The sequence below is a fragment of the Muntiacus reevesi genome, chromosome 1 (genome assembly GCF_963930625.1).
Source record: "Muntiacus reevesi chromosome 1, mMunRee1.1, whole genome shotgun sequence".
In the NCBI taxonomy this organism is placed as follows: domain Eukaryota; kingdom Metazoa; phylum Chordata; class Mammalia; order Artiodactyla; family Cervidae; genus Muntiacus; species Muntiacus reevesi.
Genome location: NC_089249.1, coordinates 110,958,657 through 110,980,265, shown reverse-complemented (window position 1 = coordinate 110,980,265; position 21,609 = coordinate 110,958,657). Strand labels below are relative to the sequence as shown.

Here is a 21,609-nt window from a genome sequence, read left to right as displayed (position 1 = left end):
CAGTTTTGCCAACAAGAAATAAGTTTGTTTATTCCTGTAGCATAAAAATCTGTGCTTTAGGATTCAGTGAGCTCTTGGAGAACATTTCTTGCATCCTGCTGGTCATGTAAGCATTTTCCTTGCAAAAAGTTGTTGAGATGCTTGAAAAAGTGGTAGTTGGTTGGGGAGAGGTCAAGTGAATATGGTGGATGAGGCAAAACTTCATAGCCCAGTTTGTTCAACTTTTGAAGCATTGGTTATATGAAATGCGGGCAGGCGCTTGTTGTGGAGAATAGGGCCTTTTCTACTGATCAGTGCCCAGCTGTAGTTGTTGCCGTTTTCAGTGAATCTTGTTGATTGACTGGGTATAATTCTCAGATATAATCGTTTCGCTGGGATTCAGAGCTGCAGTGGATCAGATGGGCAGCAGACCACGAAGCAGTGACCGTGGCATTTTTTGGTTCGCGTTTGGCTTTGGGAAGTGCTTTGGAGCTGCCTTTTGGTCCAACCATCAAGCTAGTTGTCACTGATTGTCATATAAGGTCCACTTTTCATCACATGTCATGATTTGCGAAATGGTTTGTTGCATAGAATAAAAGAAGGTGACACTTCAAAGTGACAATTTTTCTGATTTTTGGTCAGCTCATGAGGCACCCACTTAGCGAGCTCTTTCACCTTTTCAGTTTGCTTCAAATGCCAAACGGCTGTAGAATGGTCACCGTTGAGTTCTGGGGCAACTTTTTGTGTGGTTGTAGGAGGATCAGCTTCAGCGATGCTCTCAGTTGGTTGTTGTCAACTTCTGATGGCTGGCCACTATGCTCTGCATCTTCAAAGCTCTCGTCTCCTTTGTGAAACTTCTTGACCTCCCCCACCGCACTGTACTTTTGTTACCGGTTCCTGGGCCAAATGTTGATGTTTCCAGTTGTCTCTGCTGCTTTACAACTCATTTTGAACTCAAATAAGAAAATCACTCAAATTTTCTTTCTGTCTAACATAATTTCTCTAGTCTAAATATAAAATAAACAGCAAGTAATGTCATTAATAAAAAACATGAAGTGACAAGTGCGCATTAAAATGATGTAACATAACCACATTTATTTAAAAATGTATTCCAGTGTCAAATGGCAAATTTCAGCAATGTAAAACTGCAATTACTTTTGCACCAACCTAATAGCTATAACCCATTGTAGCGATTGGGTTATACTGAGTGGAAGACATCAGTGCAGGAGCGCAGCCAGGCTCAGGGTAGTGGAGCCCAGGCAGAGTGAGAAGGGGAATCCAGTGATGGATTAGCACCAGTGACGTCAGCCTAATGCAGAGTGTCCGAGAAGAGAAGAGTGGCCGCAGTCTAACAGTGATGTGGAGACTGAGTTTAGCCAGGAAGGTACCGGGGAGTAGTGGCAGCAGCAAAGGAAGATTGGTTACACGTTAGGGGTCATCTACGTGAGTCAGCGAACATATTAAGGGTAAAAGGAGCCAGGTCTTTCAGTCTGGAGAAGGGAATTACAAATATTAAAAGGGTGTTTGTGGTGTTATATTAGAATTTGGAAATATTGATGTGAACTCAAGGTTTTCAGTATATTAGGTAGATCAAGAGTTAAATGTGTGTCTGTCTATATCCACCTATGTGTATGTGTGTGTATTTACACTCAAAGTCTGTTCACTGAGAGGGAGTTGGAGTAGTGATACACCTATAGCAGTCAATGAGAGTATCTATTATGCAACTCCTGACTTCTGAATATCTTTCTCCACTAAAAGAAACAGAGTTCCTTGAGGAAATACCTGATTCCAGGGCTGGGGTGGGGAAAATAAAAGATGAGCTGAAGTATTTTGTGTTAGGAAGTGAGGAAGTGTTCAAAGAATGTTGAGAATATGTGAAAAACAGGCGTCAACCTAAAGGGGCTCCCACTGGCCAAATATAGGACAATTTGAGCATCAAAATAAATAATGATGGTTATGAATGACAGTACACGGAATACAATAGGAGCCCATGACTTCATGCTGATGTAAATAAATTAAGTTGAAAGTCTGAGGAAAAAAAAGTATTTCATAGTTTTAAAGTTAATTACAAAGGGAAAAAGTAACTTTATACTGGAAAGCTCTGGCAGTTATTCCCTTAATCAAGTGATCAGTTAATGTCACCAGTAGTGGGACTTATTGAGGTCATATGTCACCTGATTGGATGCAGTGAGAAGGATGCTTCATTTCCTGCCAAAGACACATAATCTGAATGATGGGGACAGATTAGGCAAACTCAAATCAATGGTCATTCGACAAAATAACTGGCTTTAAACCTTCCAAAGTGTCACAGTCATGATAGATAAGGAAAGATTGAAGAACTAGTTCCAATAGAAAGAGACAAAAGAAAAGTGGCAATAATTGTAACATTGTTCTAGACCTGGTCCTGTTGTTGTAAAGGACATAGTTGGACCAGTTGAGAAAACCTGAACAGGGTCTGAGGGTTAGGTGATAGTGTTGTTATCAGTGTTAATTTCCTGATTTTGGTGGTGACATTTTTGTTATGTTGTAGAATGTTCTTGTTTGTAAAAAATACACATTAAAGCATTTGGAGGTGAGAAAAAGTAAGTGGAAAGTGTGAGAAGTAGAAACAGCAAGTACACAAAACAACTTTTTGGAAGAATTTGCTAAGAAAGGAAGCAGAGTAGGAGAGCTATATGAGGGCATGGTCTTAGTTTTTGTCTTTTTTTTTTTTTTAACACATTAATGATGTTACAGGATGTATGTTTGTGAATGAGAAAGATGTAGAGGAAAGAGAAAATGATAATGCAGGAAAGGAAATAATTTCAGAAGCAATGTACTTAACTAAGAAATGGCATGAGATCAATGCACAAATGAAGAACCTTATCTTAGGAGCAAGGACCAGTGGAACAGAGAAGGCAGAGTACAGGCTGATAGATTAATGATGCAAAGATGAGATAATTATAGGTAATTATCAATTTTCCCAGTGAAATTATCAAATATCCTTGCTGATAATGTGGAAAGGAAAGATGGTATTGGAGGTTTCATGAGAAAGAGGAAGTGAGAAATAGTCATTGTGAAGAGTAGGGGAATGACTAGACCAGGAAAATGTAATGGGATCAAAAGGTAACCTGAAGGCCCTCATGAGGTTTGTGATAAAAAGCTTGAAGGTGATACCAAGCAGTGCAAATGGCACAACCTACTTTTCCTACCTTCTCTTCCCACACAGGTCAGTTCTTCAAAGCATTTCTGTTCTTTTAAGTAGTTTTGAAATAATGTCTGGGCTTCTAGTCTCTTGGCTACTTCTTTGTTGAGGTAGAGTGGGAGCTCTATATTATAAGAAGATTAGCAGTATCTGGCCTCTGTCCACTAGATACTAGTAGCAGTTCCCCCATTCCCCCCAACAGTTGTGACATCCAAAAATTTCTCCAAACATTGTCAAATGTCCCTTGGGTGAGGACGGTTCAAAATTGACACCAGTTGAGAATCATGTTGTAGAGTAATTGTTTTTTAATTAGTAAAAGTTGTGTATCTGTCTTTAAGTTTGGCATATGTCTACTTGTATATAAATAAACTTATCTTTAAATCTTAGTGAAAATTTGGCTGTAAGCTTAATTGATTTTTATAAATTTAAATCATTTTAAGTAAACTGTCATACCCTCATATGATAGCAGCCCCTAGAAAGATTTTTACTGACTTGAAATGAGTGTGTGAGTGCTAAGTCTCTTCAGTCATGACCCTTTGTGACCCCATGGACTGTAGCCCTTTAGGCTCCTCTGTCCATGGGATTCTCCAGGTAAGAATACTGGAGTGGGTCTCCATGCCCTCTTCCAGGGATCTTCCGAACCAGGGATCTAACCCAGGTCTCCTGCATTGCATATGTGATATGTTTATGAGAATGAAAAAAATTCTTAAGTTCAGTTAAAAAAGTCTAAAGGTTCTGTAAAACTATAGTCAGTATTGATCTTCCAAATTAGTAAAAGTAACTAACTGAACACTTATATATATAGTTATACATGTTCATTTATTGCTGTTGTTGTTTAGCTGCTAAGTCATGTCCGACTGTTTTGTGACCTTCATGGGCTATAGCTGCCAGGCTCCTCTGTCCATGGGGTTTCCCAGGCAAGAATACTGGAGTGGGGTGCCATTTCCTTCTCCAGGGTATCTTCCCAACCCAGGGATTGAACCTATGTCTCCTGCATTGGCAGGCAGATTCTTTACCACTGAGTCACTTAGGGAAGCCCTATGTTCTATTACTTTTCATAAAAACTATCAGGTAGGTGGTATTTTCCCTTACTTTACAGATGAGTAAAGTTCAGTTCAATTCAGTCACTCACTTGTGTCCGACTCTGTGACCTCATCGACTGCAGCACACCAGGCTTCCCTGTCCATCACCAACTCCTGGAGTTTCCTCAAACTCATGTCCATCGAGTCGGTGATGCCATCCAACCATCTCATCCTCTGTCGTCCCCTTCTCCTCCTGCCTTCAATCTTTCCCAGCATCAGGGTCTTTAAAGATGAGTCAGTTCTTTGCATCAGGTGGCCAAAGTATTGGAGTTTCAGCTTCAGCATCAGGCCTTCCAATGAATATTCAGGACTGATTTCCTTTAGGATGAACTTGTTGGATCTCCTTGCAGTCCAAGGGACTCTCAAGAGTCTTCTCCAACACCACAGTTCGAAAGCATCAGTTCTTCAGTGCTCAGCTTTCTTTATAGTCCAACTCTCACATCTGTTCATGACTACTGGAAAAACCATAGCTTTGACTAGACAGAGCTTTTTTGGACACAGATTAAGTAGTTTAGGCAAGATCCAAGAGTCAGTAAGAGGTGGGATTGAGAGTCAAACCCAGATGTTCTGTCTGCAGGATCTGAACTCTAGACTAGTCTGTTATTCTGCCTCCAGACACTGCTGGTGGCAAATGTTCAATCCTGGATTAACCTCCATCTGCCAGCCAGGTCTAAAATAAATAGGTATATATAGCTAAAAAAAATATACACTACATTATATCAGCTGAACAAAGTATTTGGAAAGTAAATCTACCATAAAAACTTAATGTTAACTGTGTTCCAGAGTCAGATATTAGGGAGTTAAAAAAATCATAAAAAATACTGTTCTCTTGTACAACTCTTGATAGAAAGAGCTGTGTGTTATTTGCTTTTGTTCTGAATGTTTCTTTCAACAAGGTAAAGGTTACAGTGCTGAAATCATGAGTGTGCTATATTAAACCTATTACCCTATCCTAGTTTTAGTTGTGAACATTTCTCAAAGCCTCAAAATCTTTTCTAGGCATGGAGAAAGAATAGTTTAAAAAAAAAAGGTTTAAAAATTAAAACTTCACTTTATTCAACATATTTATTGAGCATTTACTATGCACAAACATTGTGAGCTTTAAAATCACAGGGCTTAGAATAAATTACATTCTCAAACCTAGGACTTACTATGATAGTAACTCTAAGTAACAGCACTCTATGCATCATGGTGGTTCCACTTAAAAACCTAGATTTTTGCCTTAGTTTTTTGCCAGTATCTTGTTTGTATTTAGTATCTTAATCTCTCTGGAGAACTGTGGCCTTATTACCCTTTCCAAGTTCCTGCCAACATTCCATTCCTGGCATTCTGCTATTCTTAGAATACCTCACTCCTTGAAGTGAAATGTACTGTTCTTAGTAAATCTGCCGAATAAACAGGTTTCTGAACCCCATGGACCCCTGTACTTGATTTCTCAAGAAGATTTCTATCTGGAACTTTTATGCCCAGATTGACTAGATTGGACATTCCTGTTGCCAAGAATTCCTAAGTCATACTTAAGTTTATACGTACTGTGGACATCAAAATTCCTGGACACCTCACCCCATAGATTGATTCAGTAGGTCTCGGGTGAGACCTAGAATTCATTACCTTTAAAGCCCCACAGGTACTTCTTATCTGAGAACCAGTATTTGGGAATCTTTGCTTTGAACTGTTGATTCTCAAATGCTGATCGCATAACAAATTTTTCACTAATACTACAAAAAATGAGAGAAATAAGTACTACTTGGTGATTAAAAAAATAAGCTCTTAATTATCCTAAATTATCCTAATTTAAAGGACTGTCTTATTCTGAGATTATGTCTTTTTTTCTTGTTTAGTTGCTCAGTCATGTCCCACTCTTTTGTGACCCCATGGACTGTAGCCTCAGACTCCTGTGTCCTTGGGATTTCCCAGACTAGAATGTCTTCTCTTGAAAGTGAAAGTGTTAATCGCTCGATTGTGTCTGACTCTTTGCAACCTCATGAACTGTAGTCTACCAGGCTTCTCTGTCCATGGAATTCTCCAGGCAAGAATACTGGAGTGGGTAGCCATTTCCTTCTCCAGGGAATCTTCCTGACCCAGGGGTTGAGCCTGGGTCTCCTGCAAGGCAGGCAGATTCTTTACCGTCTGAGCCATCGGGGAAGCCCATATCTTCTCTTGGGTGGGTTGGGGGGGGGGGGGGGCAAGTATTGACAGTTTCTTTGATAAAATGATGGTGAGTAGAGCTGTAATTTATATAATTTATTTGTTAAACGTGTTGAAACAAACACAAGGTTGATAATTGTTTGTTATCCCCAATATCTAATTTGAAATTACACTGGTCATGAAATCCAACAGTTCAGGAGCCCCTTGTTTTAGACTACTCAACTACCTAGTCAAGTGACATACCCATGAAGTTCCCCCAAGGGCCAATTTCTCCAGTTTCACTTGGCTGTTTAAACCTCTTCCTGCTTTCTACCCCAGATATCCTCAGAATTATGCCCCATACTTTGTAACCTGGGTACTTGGTAAGTGCCTCTACTTTGGGACATTCAAGAACTTCTAGCTGTGAGAACATCATATTAAAAAATTGTATACAGGTCATTAATTTTTTATTGATAAACATTAGACTGTTAAGTCAAATTAGTTTTTAGTAATTAAAAAATGCAGTAATAAATAACCAACGAGGATTTACTGGGTAAAAAAACAACAACCCCCCACCAAAAACCATAGTAACAAAAAAAAAGGCAGAAAGAATGCTATCAACTAGATTGATAGAAAAATGAGAGACTCAATACTGTTCAATGCTGTTTCAAGAATTAGTGTTATGTTTAAGGCCCAAATCCATGCTAAGATTTAGATATTGCATCTTTCAGCTTTTATTTTAGCAATTTTATGAAACAGTCTGCCTTTTCCAAGCCAGGTGGACACAAATATTACATTCAGAATTTTCTTAGAATGCTTAGATTTATGTAGCCATTTCCAAAAATTTCAAAAGTAATATTTCTTCTAAGGGGAAGTTTAATTTTGACTCAGGTTTTCTTAATTCATGCAGTCACGATGATAGGAAAGATGCTTAGTGGTGATTCAGACAATCCTGAGGTTTGCTTTCCAAAAGTCAGCTGTTGATTCATACATCAAAATTTGTAACTTTGCAAAATCTTATTTTTCCTCCAGAGCACTGCACTTCACGGTTTGATTTTACTGAACTCGGGATAGTTCAGCAAGGAGAAATGAGTAACCCTCTAGTAGCCACTTGCTCCATGCACATACCAACCTGAGTTTAGATACTTTGGACACATCAGTAATGCCTTTGTCTTTTTCCTGCAGTGTCAAATGGAAAGACTCCCAACTCTGTACCCCTCATAAATCACTTAACCTCTGAGAACTCATTTTTTTCTATGTAAAATAAGGATAATACCACCAGTTTCATAGAGTTGTGGATAAGAGAATGCATATAAAGTTCCTTCACACTTTGGACACTGGAGTATACTCCTTTCAGATGTTTTTATACTTTCTTAGATGACCCTAGGGACACTTTATAGTTTGGGTCTCTAGGATCTTTTAATTTTAAAACCTGCTAATTGAAAGAAACAGATTATTAAATGTCTTCAACAGGTTTATGCATAATTAAGTTTCCAGACTGTATTTCAGATCTTCCAGTTAGCACAAGAGCAAATAATGCCTGTGGTAGAATCGGGGCGGGGGGGGGAACCCCATAATCTTTATCACTTCTTCCAATGCATGGTATTATTAATCCTGTGTTACCATGGAAGCCTTTCAGATAAACGCCACAGTGGAAGAAGTGCATAACTAACAAACAACTGAAACTTTCCTCCTTTTGTTGTAGGTATCCCTCCATATAGTGAAACAAACGCCTTAATTTCTTTATAAGCACTTAGATAGGCCTCAGAAGTCAGTGTTGCTGTTTTTTTTCCTTTTGGCTAAAAAAATCTCAGGGAACCATTTGTTGGGTTCTATTTTTAGAATATTTTTACCAAAAAACACTTCAGACCCATCTTTATTACCACAACCATCCAATCAATAGTCATTTGGTATTAACAACATTGAAAAAGCAGGAGAGTTCCAGAGAAACATCTATTTCTGCTTTATTAACTATACCAAAGCCTTTGACTGCATGGATCGCAATAAACTGTGGAAAATTCTGAGAGAGATGGGAATACCAGACTACCTGACCTGCCTCTTGAGAAACCTGTATGCAGGTCAGGAAGCAACAGTTAGAACTGGACATGGAACAACTGACTGGTTCCAAATCAGGAAAGGAGTATGTCAAGGCTGTATATTGTCACTGTGTTTATTTAACTTATATACAGAGTACATCATGAGAAACGTTGGGCTGGAAGAAGCACAAGCTGGAATCAAGATTGCCAGAAGAAATATCAATAACCTCAGATATGCAGATGACACCACCCTTATGGCAGAAAGTGAAGAACTAAAGAGCCTCTTGATGAAAGTGAAAGAGGAGAGTGAAAAAGTTGGCTTAAAGCTTAACATTCAGAAAACTAAGATCATGGCATCCGGTCCCATCACTTCATGGCAAATAGATGGGGAAACAGTGGCTGACTTTATTTTTTTGGGCTCCAAAATCACTGCAGATGGTGATTGCAGCCATGAAATTAAAAGATATTTACTCCTTGTAAAGCTGTGACCAACCTAGACAGCATATTAAAAAGCAGAGACATTACTTTGTCAACAAAGGTCTGTCTAGTCAAGGCTATGGTTTTTCCAGTAGTCATGTATGGATGTGAGTTGGACTATAAAGGACGCTGAGTGCCGAAGAATTGATGCTTTCGAACTGTGGTGTTGGAGAAGACTCTTGAGAGTCCCTTGGACTGCAAGGAGATCCAACCAGTCCATCCTAAGGGAGATCAGTCCTGGGTGTTCATTGGAAGGATTGATGCTGAAGCTGAAACTCCAGTACTTTGGCCACCTGATGCAAAGAGCTGACTCATTTGAAAAGACCCTGATGCTGGGAAAGATTGAAGGCAGGAGGAGAAGGGGATGACAGAGGATGAGATGGCTGGATGGCATCACCGACTCAATGGACATGAGTTTGGGTGAACTTCGGGAGTTGGTGATAGACAGGGAGCCCTGGCGTGCTGCGGTTCATGGAGTTGCAAAGAGTTGGACACAGCTGAGCAACTAAACTGAACTGAACTGATTAACAACATCAGAAAGGAAAAGAGTACTGATACCTGAAATTTTTAAGAATATTTAAGGGGAAAAATTAAGAAAACTAATAGCCTAGTAGTTGGGGATAAAATAACGATAGTTTGAAATTTTAACCAATTTAAGAAGTCACATTTATAAGCATGTAATTAATTCCTATGTTACAATGAAGGCATAGTAAAAGTCCAGAGAAATTTAGATTCAAAGCAGATAATAGTTCTTTTAGAAGAATTTTTTTTGAAGTTACATTGGTGGCTCAGATGGTCAAGAATCTGCCTGCAACACAGAAGACCTGGGTTCACTCCCTGGGTTAGAAAAATCCCCTGGAGAAGGGAATGGCTACCCACTGTAGTATTCTTGCCTGGAGAATCCCATGGACAGAGAAACCAGATGGGCTACAGTCAGTGGGGTCTTGAAGAGTTGAACATGACTGAGTGACTAACAGTGACTTTTTTCAAGATTGATTTATAACATTATGTTTCATGTAAATAATGCTTTATTTTTAAATACTTTTAAGTACCTTGTACATTGTGCTCACCACCCAAAGTGTATTTTCCATTGTCACCATTCAGTTGACTATCCATTTCATAATCTTCCTTCTCTTCTGTTAACTACTACTCTTCTCTGTATCTACATATTTTTGTTTGGTTTGTTCCTTTATTTTGTTTTGTTTATTTTATGTACTTCACATATGAGTGAAATCATATAGTATTTGTCTTTCTCTATCGTACCTAGCAGAATTTCTCAAGATCCATTCATGTCGTCACAGATGGCAAGATTTCATCTTTTTCGTGGTTGAGTAGTATTCCATTTTATTTTGTTTACACCACATTTTTTATGTCTGTTCATCTGTTGATGAGCCGTTAGGTTGTTTCCATATCTTGGCTGTTGTAAATAATGCTGCAGTGAACATGAGGGTGCAGATATTTTTTTGGGTTACAGCTTTTATATTCTTTGGATAAATACCCAGAATGGGATAGCTGGATGATATCATAGTTCCGTCGTTAATTTTTTGAGATATCTCCATACCGTGTCTTCCATAGTGGCTGTTACCAGTTTACATTCATGAGAGTTCTCTTTTCTCCATATCCTCACCAACACCTTTTATTTCTTGTCTTTTTGATAATAACCATTCTGAGAGGGATGAAATAATATCCCATTGCAGGTTTTTTCCCCCCTCATTGTGGTTTTTATTTGCAATTGCCCAATAATCAGTGATGTTGAACATCTTTTTATGTGCCTATTGGCTACCTCTATGTCTTCTTTGAAAAAGTGTCTGTTTCACTCCTCTTCTCATTTTAAAACCAGGTTGTTTGTATTTTTGTTGTTGAGTGTATGAGTTCTTCATCTGTTTTGGATATTAACCCCTTAACTGGTTATGTCATTTGCAAATACCTTCTTCCATTCTTTTCTTTTTACTGATAATTTCCTTTGCATGTGTGAACTTTTTAGTTTGATATAATCCCATTTGCTTATATTTGCTTTTGTTTCCCTTGCCTGAGGAGACATATCTAGAAAGATGATTTGATGTCAGAGAGCATATTGCTTATGCTTTCATTTGAATAAATGCCCAGAGTGCAATAGCTAGATCATATGGTAGCTCTGTTTTTAAGTTTTTGAGATATCTCCTTACTGTGTCTTCCATAGACATTTTATGACATCAGGTCTTAGGTTCAGGTCCTTAATAATTTTTCTGTCTGGTGTGAAATAGTGGTCTAGTTTCATTTCTTTGCATGTGGTAGTTCAGTTTTCCCAACACCATTTATTGAAGAAACTATTTTTCCTTCATTGTATGTTCTTTGCTCCTTTGTTATACATTTATTGCCCTTATATGTGTGGGTTTATTGCTGGGCCCTCAGTTCTATTCCATTGATCTATATATTTATCTTTCTGCCAGTGCCATGCTGTTTTGATTACTGTAGCTGGATAGTATAGTTTGAAAGCAGAGAGTGTGATACCTCCAGCTTTGTTCATTTTTCTTGGGATTCTTTGACTGGGTTCTTCTGTGGTTTCACATAAACTTTAGAATGTTTGGTTCGATTTTTGTGAAAATTTTCCTTGGGATTTGGATAAGAATTGCACTGAGTCTGTAGACTGCTTTAGTCTACATTTTGACAGTGTTCATCCTTTCAGTCATTGAGCACAGACGATTTTTCCTTTGAATAGTGTTTTCTTCAGTTTCCTTTAACAATGTCTTAGTTTTCTAGTGGACAGATTTTTCACCTCCTTTGTTAAATTCATTCCTGTGTATTCTTTTTGTTGAGGATTATAAATGGGACTGTTTTCCTGTTTTCTGCTGGCCTATTGTTAGCGTATAGAAATACAACAGATTTTTGTATAATATATTGATTTTGTATCCTGCAGGTTTACTGTATTCATTTATTCTTTCTAACAGTTTTTTAGTGTAATTTTTAATGTTTTCTGTATATAAAATTATGTTATTTGAACATAATGACACTTCAACTTCTTTCTTTCCGGTTGTAGATCTTTTATTTTTCTTTTCTTGCCTAATTGCTCTGGCCGAGACTTCCAATAATATGATGAATAGGAGTGGCAAGAGTGGGCATCCTTGTTTCTGTTCTTAGAGGGATCACTTGATTTTTTTCTTTTCTTTTCTTTTTTTTTTAACCATTGAGCATGATGTTACTTGTAGATTTGTCATATATAGCCTTATTATGGTGAGGTACATCCTTTCTTACCCACTTTATTGAGAGTTTTTTTTTTTTAAATCATAAATGGGTGTTGAATCTTGTCAAATGCCTTTTTTTGCATTTATTGAGATGCTCACATGACTTTTATCTTTCATTTTGTTAATGTGGCATATCCTTTTGATTGATGTGCAGATGTTGATTCATCCTTGGATCCACTTGGTTATGGTGTATGGTCCTTTTAACATAGTGTTGACTTCAGTTTGCTAATTTGTATTCAAGATTTTTGGCCTGTAATTTTATTGTAGTATCCTTATCTGGTTTTGGTATCACGGTAATAGTAGCCTCGTTAAATTAGTTTATAAGTGTTCCTTTTTCTTTAATTTTTTGGAATAGTTTGAGATGAATAGGTATTAGATCTTCTTAGGATGTTTGATATTAATAGAATTCACTTGTGAAGCTGTCTGTTCCTGGGCTTTTTTGGGAGGGAGCTTTTGGATTACTGTTTGAAACTCTGTACTAGTGATTGGCCTATTTGGATTTTCTGTTTCTTCCTGGTTCAGTTTTGGAAGGTTGTATGATTTTAAGGATTTGTCCATTTCTTCTAGATTGTCTAACTTGGTGTCAGATGTTGCTTCTGTGTGGGGAATTCAACAGAAAGTAACAAACTGCTGCCGTCTTATAATACCTTTGTAATACATTCTTATATTTTCTTGTCATCTGTGAATAAACAGTGTAATTCTGTATAAATGTTGGTCATTCTCCTCAATTCTTTTTTGGAAGTAGATAGGCAAATAAATTTAGGAGAGAAAAAAGAGGAAAGCATTGGTCTATATATAAAATTTTAGTCTGTTCCATTTCAGTACAAAGCTACTAGAAAAACACAGTGCTGTACTCAGGTTTCCTTCAGATTATATCAGTCTTCTGCCTGTTACTAAAGATTTCCGTGGAGAGGAAAAGCACAGTGAAATCTGAAATTTTTTGCTCTATTTATGTCTTTTCTTAGTTGTTAAACTTTCTCCTAGTTTGTGTGTACATTTCTCCTAGTTTATCTTTTGTTATTCTAAATATAGGATTTATTTTAATATTATAATATTAGGATTTATTTTACATTAGAATATGGAAGCTATTCTTTTTCTGTTGACAGTCATTTTGACAGACGTTAAAGGTCTAGTAAGAATTTTAATAGTCTCCTTTAAAACTTATTTCGTAGATACAATTGTAAATTTTTATGCAGTACAAGGTTTATCCTAGTGCTGTTTTAGGAGTGCAAAGAATCAGTCTTCACATGAATTTCTTTTCAGTTCAGTTGCTCAGTCGTGTCCAACTCTTTGCGACTCCATGGACTGCAGCAGGGTGGGCCTCCCTGTCCATCACCAACTCCTGGAGCTTACTCAAACTTGTGTCCATCAAGTTCGCGATGCCATCCAAACATCTCATCCTCTGTCGTCCCCTTCTCCTCCTGCCTTCAGTCTTTCTTAGCATCAGGATCTTTTCAAATGAGTCAGTTCTTCACATCAGGTAGCCAAAGTATTAGAGTTTCAGCTTCAGCATCAGTCTTCTCAATGAATATTCAGGACTGATTTCCTTTAGGATGGACTGGTTGGATCTCCTTGCAGTCCAACGGACTCTTAAGAGTCTTCTCCAATAACACAGTTCAAAAGCATTAGTTCTTCAGCATTTAGCTTTCTTTATAGTCCAACTCTCACATCCATACATGACTATTGGAAAAATCATAGCTTTGACTAGATGGACATTTGTTGGTAAGGTAATTTCTCTGCTTTTTAATATGCTATCTAGGTTGGTCATAACGTTTCTTCCAAGGAGCAAGTGTCTTTTAATTTCATGGCTGCAGTCACCATCTGCATTGATTTTGGAGCCCCCCGAAATAAAGTCTGTCACTGTTTCCACTGTTTCCCCATCTATTTGCTATGAAGTGATGGGACCAGATGCCATGATTTTAGTTTTCCGAATGTTGAGTTTTAAGCCAACCTTTTCACTCCCCTTTCACTTTTCATCAAGAGGCTTTTCAGTTCTTCGCTTTCTGCCTTAACTGTGGTGTCATCTGCATATCTGAGGTTATTGATATTTCTCCTGGCAATCTTGATTCCAGTTCTTCTTCATCCAGTCCAGCATTTCGCATGATGTCCTCTGCATATAAGTTAAATAAGCATGGTGACAATGTACAGCCTTGATGTACTTCTTTCCCGATTTGGAACCAATCTGTTGATCCATGTCCAATTCTAAGTATTGCTTCTTGACCTGCATACAGGTTTCTCAGGAGGCAGGTCAGGTGGTCTGATGTTCCCATCTCTTGAAGAATTTTCCACAGTTTGTTGTGTTCCACACAGTCAAAGGCTTTGGCATAGTCAATAAAGCAAAAGTAGATGTTTTTCTGGAACTCTCTTGCTTTTTCGATTTCCAGTGAATGTTGGCAATTTGATCTCTGGCTCCTCTGCCTTATCTAAATCCAACTTGAACATCTGGAAGTCCCTCATTCATGTACTGTTGAAGCTTGGCGTGGAGAAATTTGAGCATTATTTTGCTGGCATGTGAGATGAGTGCAATTGTGTGGTAGTTTGAGCATTCTTTGTCATTGCCTTTCTTTGGGATTGGAATGAAAACTGACCTTTTCTAGTCCTGTGGCCGCTGCTGAGTTTTCCAAATTTGCTGGCATGTTGAGTGCAGCACTTTCACGGCATCATCTTTTAGGATTTGAAATAGCTCAACTGAAATTCTATCACCTTCACTAACTTTGTTCATAGGGATGCTTCCTAAAATTATGTATTCATGCAAAGTACTAGGCACAGTATCGGAAATGAAAGCTAGTAGCAGTAACCCTACCTGCTCACAAGCTAGTTTTTGAGGGTGAAATAAGAATCACATAGAATTGATATGAAAAGGACAAAGTTAGCCATGTAAAATTAAAATAGTATTGTTAATAGGGCTTCCTTGGTGGCTCAGATGGTAAAGTGTCTGCTTGCAATGCAGAAGACCTCGGTTCAATCCCTGGATTGGGAAGATCCCCTGGAGAAGGAAATGGCAACCCACTCCAGTACCTTTGCCTGGAAAATCTTATGGACGCAGGAGCCTGGTAGGCTATAGTCCATGGGGTCGCAAAGAGTTGAACACAGCTGAGCGACTTCACTTTACTTTTAGTTTATTAGTAGTGCCTAGTTTATGTTAATATGCGAGAGAATTCACTTACTTGACCATTTTCCTTTACTCAGTACCTCTCATCATCTTTATAATTACATTACGTAGAAGAAAGAATAAAGAACAGCTAAGTTATGTACATATTTCCTGAATATTCTTGCTTTTGCATCTTAGAGACTCTTCTGATTAGATTTATGTGGAGTATTTTCCTATCTCATATAAAAATCTATTTTGATACTAACATTAGTTTTAATTTCTTAATCCTAAATATTAAGATTTTCCAATATTTTTTGTGAAAATAAACTCATGAAATTTCTTTCTGGGCCAACTCAACTTCTTCCAGAATATAGTAGAGCATAAAAGATATAACTACATTACATCAGTATTTTGACCATAGTAATACTAAGAGTGGGCTTCCTTGGTGGCTCAAATGGTAAAGAATCTGCCTTCAATACACGAGACCCAGGTTTGATCCCTGGGTCAGGAAGATCCCCTGGAGATAGAAGAGTAGCATGAGGTCACTCTTTGGAGTTATTCCTATAAATACGCCAACAAATAACTATCTCTTCAGAGAGATTTGGGCTTCCCTTGTGGCTCAGCTGGTAAAAAATCTGCCTGCAAAGCGGGAGACCTGGGTTCAATCCCTGGGTTGGGAAGATCCCTTGGAAAAGGGAAAGGCTGCCCACTCCAGTATTCTGGCCTGGAGAACTCCATGGACTGTATTGTCCACGGGGTCGCAAAGAGTCGGATACGACTGAGCGACTTTCACTTCACTTCAGATAGATTAAAGCCAGGAAGTCCATTTGCTCTCCAGATAATAAAGCATTTACTTAACTGTACTGATCTGAAGGAGCATAACAGGAAAAAGTTAAGACATTTGGATCCTTTATTCAGCTGTGCTACTCAGCTCTGTTATGTTGGGCAAATAGTTTAATCTCTCAGATATAGTTTCCTCATATGTAAAGAAAGAGGTTGATTTTTGAAGTCCCTGCTAGCCAGGAGGGCCTATGGTTAGATTTCAATTTACATTGCATTCATGGGGTAGATGAAGAGGAATGGGAAAGAGACGAGAGTGAACAGGAAAGGGAGGCTGAGGGGAAGAAAGCCAAGAAGTCAAAGAAAGTGTAAATGGATACTTAGCACTGTTCTAGTGAATTTTCATGTTAAAAGTATGAATTTGTTTTTAATTCAGTTGCCTAGTTGTGTCCTACTCTTCGCAACGCCATGGATTGCAGCCCACCAGGCTGCCCTGCCCTCACTGTCTCCCAGACTTTGCTCAAACTCATATCCATGCTAGCTAACCATCTCATCCTTTTTTGCCATCTTCTCCTTTTGCTTTCAGTCTTCCCCAGCATCAGGCTCTTTTCCAGCGAGTCACCTCTTCACATCAGGTGGCCAAAGTATTGCAGCTTCATCATCAGTCTTGCTATGAATATTCAGGGTTGATTTCCTTTAGGATTAACTAGTTTGATCTCCTTGCTATCCAAGGGACACTCGAAAGTCATCTCCAGCACCACAGTTCCAAAGCATCAGTTCTTTGCTCTCAGTCTTCTTTTTGGTCCAACTCTCAAATCTGTGCATCAGTCAGTCAGTTCAGTTGCTCAGTCGTGTCTGACTTTTTGCCACCCCATGGACTGCAGCACGCCAGGCCTCCCTGTCCATCACCAACTCCTGGAGTTTACTCAAACTCCTGTCCATTGAGTTGGTGATGCCTGTACATGGCTACTGGAAAAACCATAACTTTGACTATACGGACCTTTGTTGGCAAAGTGATGTCTCTGCTTTTTAATATGCTGTCTAGGCTTATCATAGTTTTTCTTCCAAGGAGCAAGCATCTTTTTTATTTTCATGGCTACAGTCACTGTCTGCAGTCATTTTGGAGCCGAAGAAAATAAAATCTGTTATCCTTCCACTTTTTCCCCATCTATTTGCCATGAAGTGATGGGAGCAGATGCCATGATCTTCGTTCTTTGAATATTGACTTTTATGCCAGATCTTTCACTCTTCTTTCACCTTAATCAACATGTTCTTTTTTACTTTCTTCCATTAGAGAGCTATCATCTGCATATCTGAGGTTGTTGATATTTGTCTTGGCAACTTTGATTCCAGCTTGTGATTCACCCAGCCCAGTGTTTCACATGATATACTCTGCGTATAAGTTAAATAAGAAGGTTGACGATATACAGGCTTGATATACTCCTCACCTAGTTTTGAACCAGTCAGTTTTTCCGTGTCCGGTTCTAACTGTTGCTTCTTGCCCCGCATACAGGTTTCTCAGGAAATAGGTAAGGTGGTCTGCTATTCCCATCTCTTTAAGAATTTTCCACAGTTTGTTGTGATCCACACAGTCAGAGGCTTCATTGTGGTCGCTGAAATAGAAGTAGGTGTTTTTCTGGAATTCCCTCACTTTCTTCGTGATCCAGTGAATGTTGACAGTTTGATCTGTGTCTCCTCTGCCTTTTCTAAATCCAGCTTGTACATCTAGAAGTTCTTGGTTTATGTACTGATGAAGCCTACCTTGAAGGATTTTGAACGTTACCTTTTGAGCATGTGGAATGAGTGCAATTGTATGAATGTCTGAACATTCTTTGGCATTGCCTTTCTTTGGGATTGAAGTGAAAACTGACATTTTTCAGTCATGAGATCACTGCTGAGTTTTCCAAATTTGCTGACATGTTGAGCGCCGAACTTTAATAGCATCATCTTTTAGGATTTGAAATAGCTCAGCTGGACTTCCATCACCTCCACTAGCTTTGTTCATAGTAGTGCTTCCTAAGGCCCACTTGACTTCATACTCCAGGAAAAATATGAATATATGTACATAAAGACTGTCTTTAGTTTTTAATTTTCAAATTGAGTTCTGCCTTTTTTTAGTTTTTATTTTTAACATTTGGATCTTCCCAACCCAGGGATCGAACCCAGGTCTCCTGCATTGCAGGCGGATTCTTTACCAGCTGAGCCACAAGGGAAACCCAAGAATACTGGAGTGGATAGGTTGTCCTTTCTCCAGCAGATTTTCCCAACCCAGGAATTGAACCAGGGTCTCCAGCATGATTGCAGGCAGATTCCTTACCAACTGAGCTATCGGGGAAGTCCCTTAATTTTTACTTTTAACACTTTATTGAAGTATAATCAAATGTACAGCACAGTGTTATGTTAATTCCTGCTGCACAGGACAGTGGTTTATATATATGTGTATTTATGACTGAAAGATCCCAGGAAAGTGAAAGTGTTAGTTGCTCAGTTGTGCTCTTTGGGACCCCTGGACCATAGCCCACCGGGCTCCTTTGTCCGTGGGGATTCTCCAGGCAAGAATACTGGAGTAGGTTGCCGTTCTTTTCTCCAGGGATCTTCCTGACCCAGGGATTGAATGTGGGTCTCCTGCATTGCAGGTGGGTTCTTTATGTCTGAGCCACCAGCGAAGCCCTTGTGGAATATATGTAAATATATACACACACACATACATACATATATGTATGTGTATATATATTCTTTACCATTACAGTTTATCACAGGATATTGAATATAGTTCCATGCAGTAGGTCCTTATTGTTCATCCATCCTATTATATAAGAGGTTGCAAGACTGTTTCTGCCCTTGATTCTCTGTTTTGCTAATCATATCCACTGGTCTCAGTACAAAGGATGAATTGTCAGCTTCAGGGGTATGATACTGCGTTATTGGTGTGAGGGTAGAGGGAAAGTGGCAGGAAGTGGTCCATATAGTAGGTAGCAAGGACAACAGTGAAAGTAGATCACCAGAGAATCTGAACCAGGGCAAAAGAGTATGACTAAATAAAACTTTAAAGTTGTTTATCCCAAACTGTAGTCTGTGCTTTACTGTTAAGTAGCCACTGAATTACCCTGGGCTCAAGTTTGAGATTTAGGAAGCAGTACTGAACATGTAGAGGCTAATGTGAAACAGAAATGAAAATCTGTACGATCCCCAAAGTACAAATGAAATAGACAGGAATGTGGAATGAAGGGTAGAAAAATGACTCATCAATATGTATGCTATTGTGATATCAGAAATTATATAGTTAAACAGGGAAGATGTTAGATAATATACAGGTGTAAAGTTTGTGTCAGACCTTGCATCACACAACAAATACGTTCTAATAGTATGTAAGTTTATTTTGGATCTGTGAAATCGGTTTAATTGTGCTAAGAAAGCATACTGTTTTAAAGGATTCCTTACAGAGAGCAATTATGCTGCAATTAATTTTTTAATAAATACAATATTCTTTATTGAGTTTACTTGACATAAAGTCCAGATACACGAATATGACCACAGTTAACATCGTTACTGTATTTAATATTGTGGGAACACCAGCCAATGAAATTAAAGAGAAATTGTGATTACTTAAGTAATAACTCTTCTTCACACTAAGTATATTTTTACTCACATTGTACCCCTAGTTCCAAGCTCCACTTTGCTAAGTTAGTGAGTTGAATGAATAATGATAGCCACCAGTTCTGAGCACTGTGTTGAATGTTTTATTTACATTTTGTTTCATGTTCTCAGTTCAGAGTCGTGTAATTACTCAGAGATCAAGAACTAGTCAGTGATACTGGGTTAGGTGGGAGATAACAGATATATAAAAAGATGCTGCACTTAGAGTTTATAGTCTTCTAAAAGCTGAATAAATGCTTTAACCAAACATAGAAAACATTGACATACTATTTGTGCATAGTTAATAGCAGTAGTGATGTTTGGTCTGATAAATCATGTCCTGTTTTAATGCAGTGATATAACACTGTCTTTATTGATACAATGCAATTATTTTTTTGAGTTTAAAAAATCCAAATCATTTGCATCGTGAAATGTTTCCATTAGTTGCACCCTTTATATTAGAATTTCAGGTTGAGCAAGGGTCACTTTTCTGTAACTCCACAATTTTCTATAACTCCACAAATTGTGGAGGAAGATTTTGATAAAGCAAAGATCTGTGGCAAGAATAATTCTAATTTAATTCAAAGACTTTCTAAATAAGTAGAACAGAACAGTTCTTGTGGTGGCAAAGAGTCGGACACAGCTTAGCAACTAAGTACTGAAAATGATGTCATAGCTTTTGGGACTTCCATCTCTACATGATGAAATTAAGGCGATAAAACCATATCAAAAATGCTTTTTATAAATAAAAACTGTGGCTTTCTATAAGTAAAAAAGATTTTAGACCTTTAAAAAAAAAAGACTGTTCAAAAAGTTTTTCATAAGTTATGCAGGAGATGAGATAATTTGAAGAATAAAGCATCAGAAGAAGATATGTAATGTTAGCATGTAGCTTTCTCCTCACCACTCTTCAGATAGAAAATATATCAGCACCTGGAAAACTTTGCATAAGAATATGCACAATAAACTGATGCCATTGGATCTTTCACTGAAAGATCATGTTAAAAAAGGTCAAATTTTGTTTTCATTTTTATAATTACTGGTCACTAGTGTATGTACTGTTTATTTCACTTTAGAATATTTTTATTATGTATGCTGAATGGTCTCAATGGACATGAGTTTGAGCAAGCTGTGGAAGATGGTGAAGGACAGGGAAGCCTGGTGTGCTGCAGTCCATGGGACTGCAAAGAGTCAGAAATGATGAGCAACTGAACCACAACAAAATGCTAGTTTATGTTAAAATAACCATGTATGTTTTGCATTTTATAAATTTATGTTTGTAGTTGCCATTTTGTAGTAAATTTTATATTTACAGAAATGTATTTATGATCTATATTTTAAATGATTTAGTTTCACTTATTTCTTTTTAAAGAAATTTATCTGGATTCCAAACACTTTAAATACTGAAATTAAAACTGTTATTTTAATATTAAATGAAGTAAATGCCCAAATAAAGAAATACTGGTATTAAAATTAGTATTTTAGTACTGAATCAAATAAATACTGAAAATAAATACTTTTGTAGTAAAAACTGCACATATTCATTGCATATACTTTTTGCATCTATGGTTGTTTTGGTTCAGTTGCTAAGTCGTGTTTGACTCTTTGCCACCCCACGGACTGCAGCATGCCAGGTTTCCCTGCCCTTTACTGTCTCTTGGAGTTTGTTCAAACTCATATGTCTGTTCAGTTGGTGATGCCATCCATCCATTTCATTCTTTGTGGCCTGCTTCTCCCCCTTCCCTCATCACAGCATCAAGGTCTTTTCCAGTGAGTCTGCTCTTCGCCTCAGGTGGCCAAAGTATTGGAGCTTCAGCATCAGTGCTTCCAGTGAATATTCAGGGTTGATTTCTTTTGGGATTGACTGGTTTGATCTCCTTGCTGTCCAAGGGAGACTCAGGAGTCTTCTCCAGCAGCACAGGTTGAAAGCATCAGTTCTTTCAAGGTTAGCCTTCTTATGGCTCAACTCTCAAATTTGTACAAAACTACTGGATAA

The 21,609-nt window shown here is 38.0% G+C and overlaps 1 protein-coding gene and 1 non-coding gene across 3 annotated transcripts in view; both read left to right on the top strand.

Moving 5' to 3' along the window:
- The window catches only part of FNBP1L (formin binding protein 1 like), a 113,068-nt gene that overhangs the window by 18,543 nt on the left and 72,916 nt on the right, over positions 1-21,609 (top strand). The window lies entirely within an intron of this gene.
- On the top strand, positions 12,959-13,073 carry LOC136156586 (U5 spliceosomal RNA). Its single transcript, XR_010661082.1, has one exon. It is a non-coding gene; the product is annotated as a U5 spliceosomal RNA (small nuclear RNA).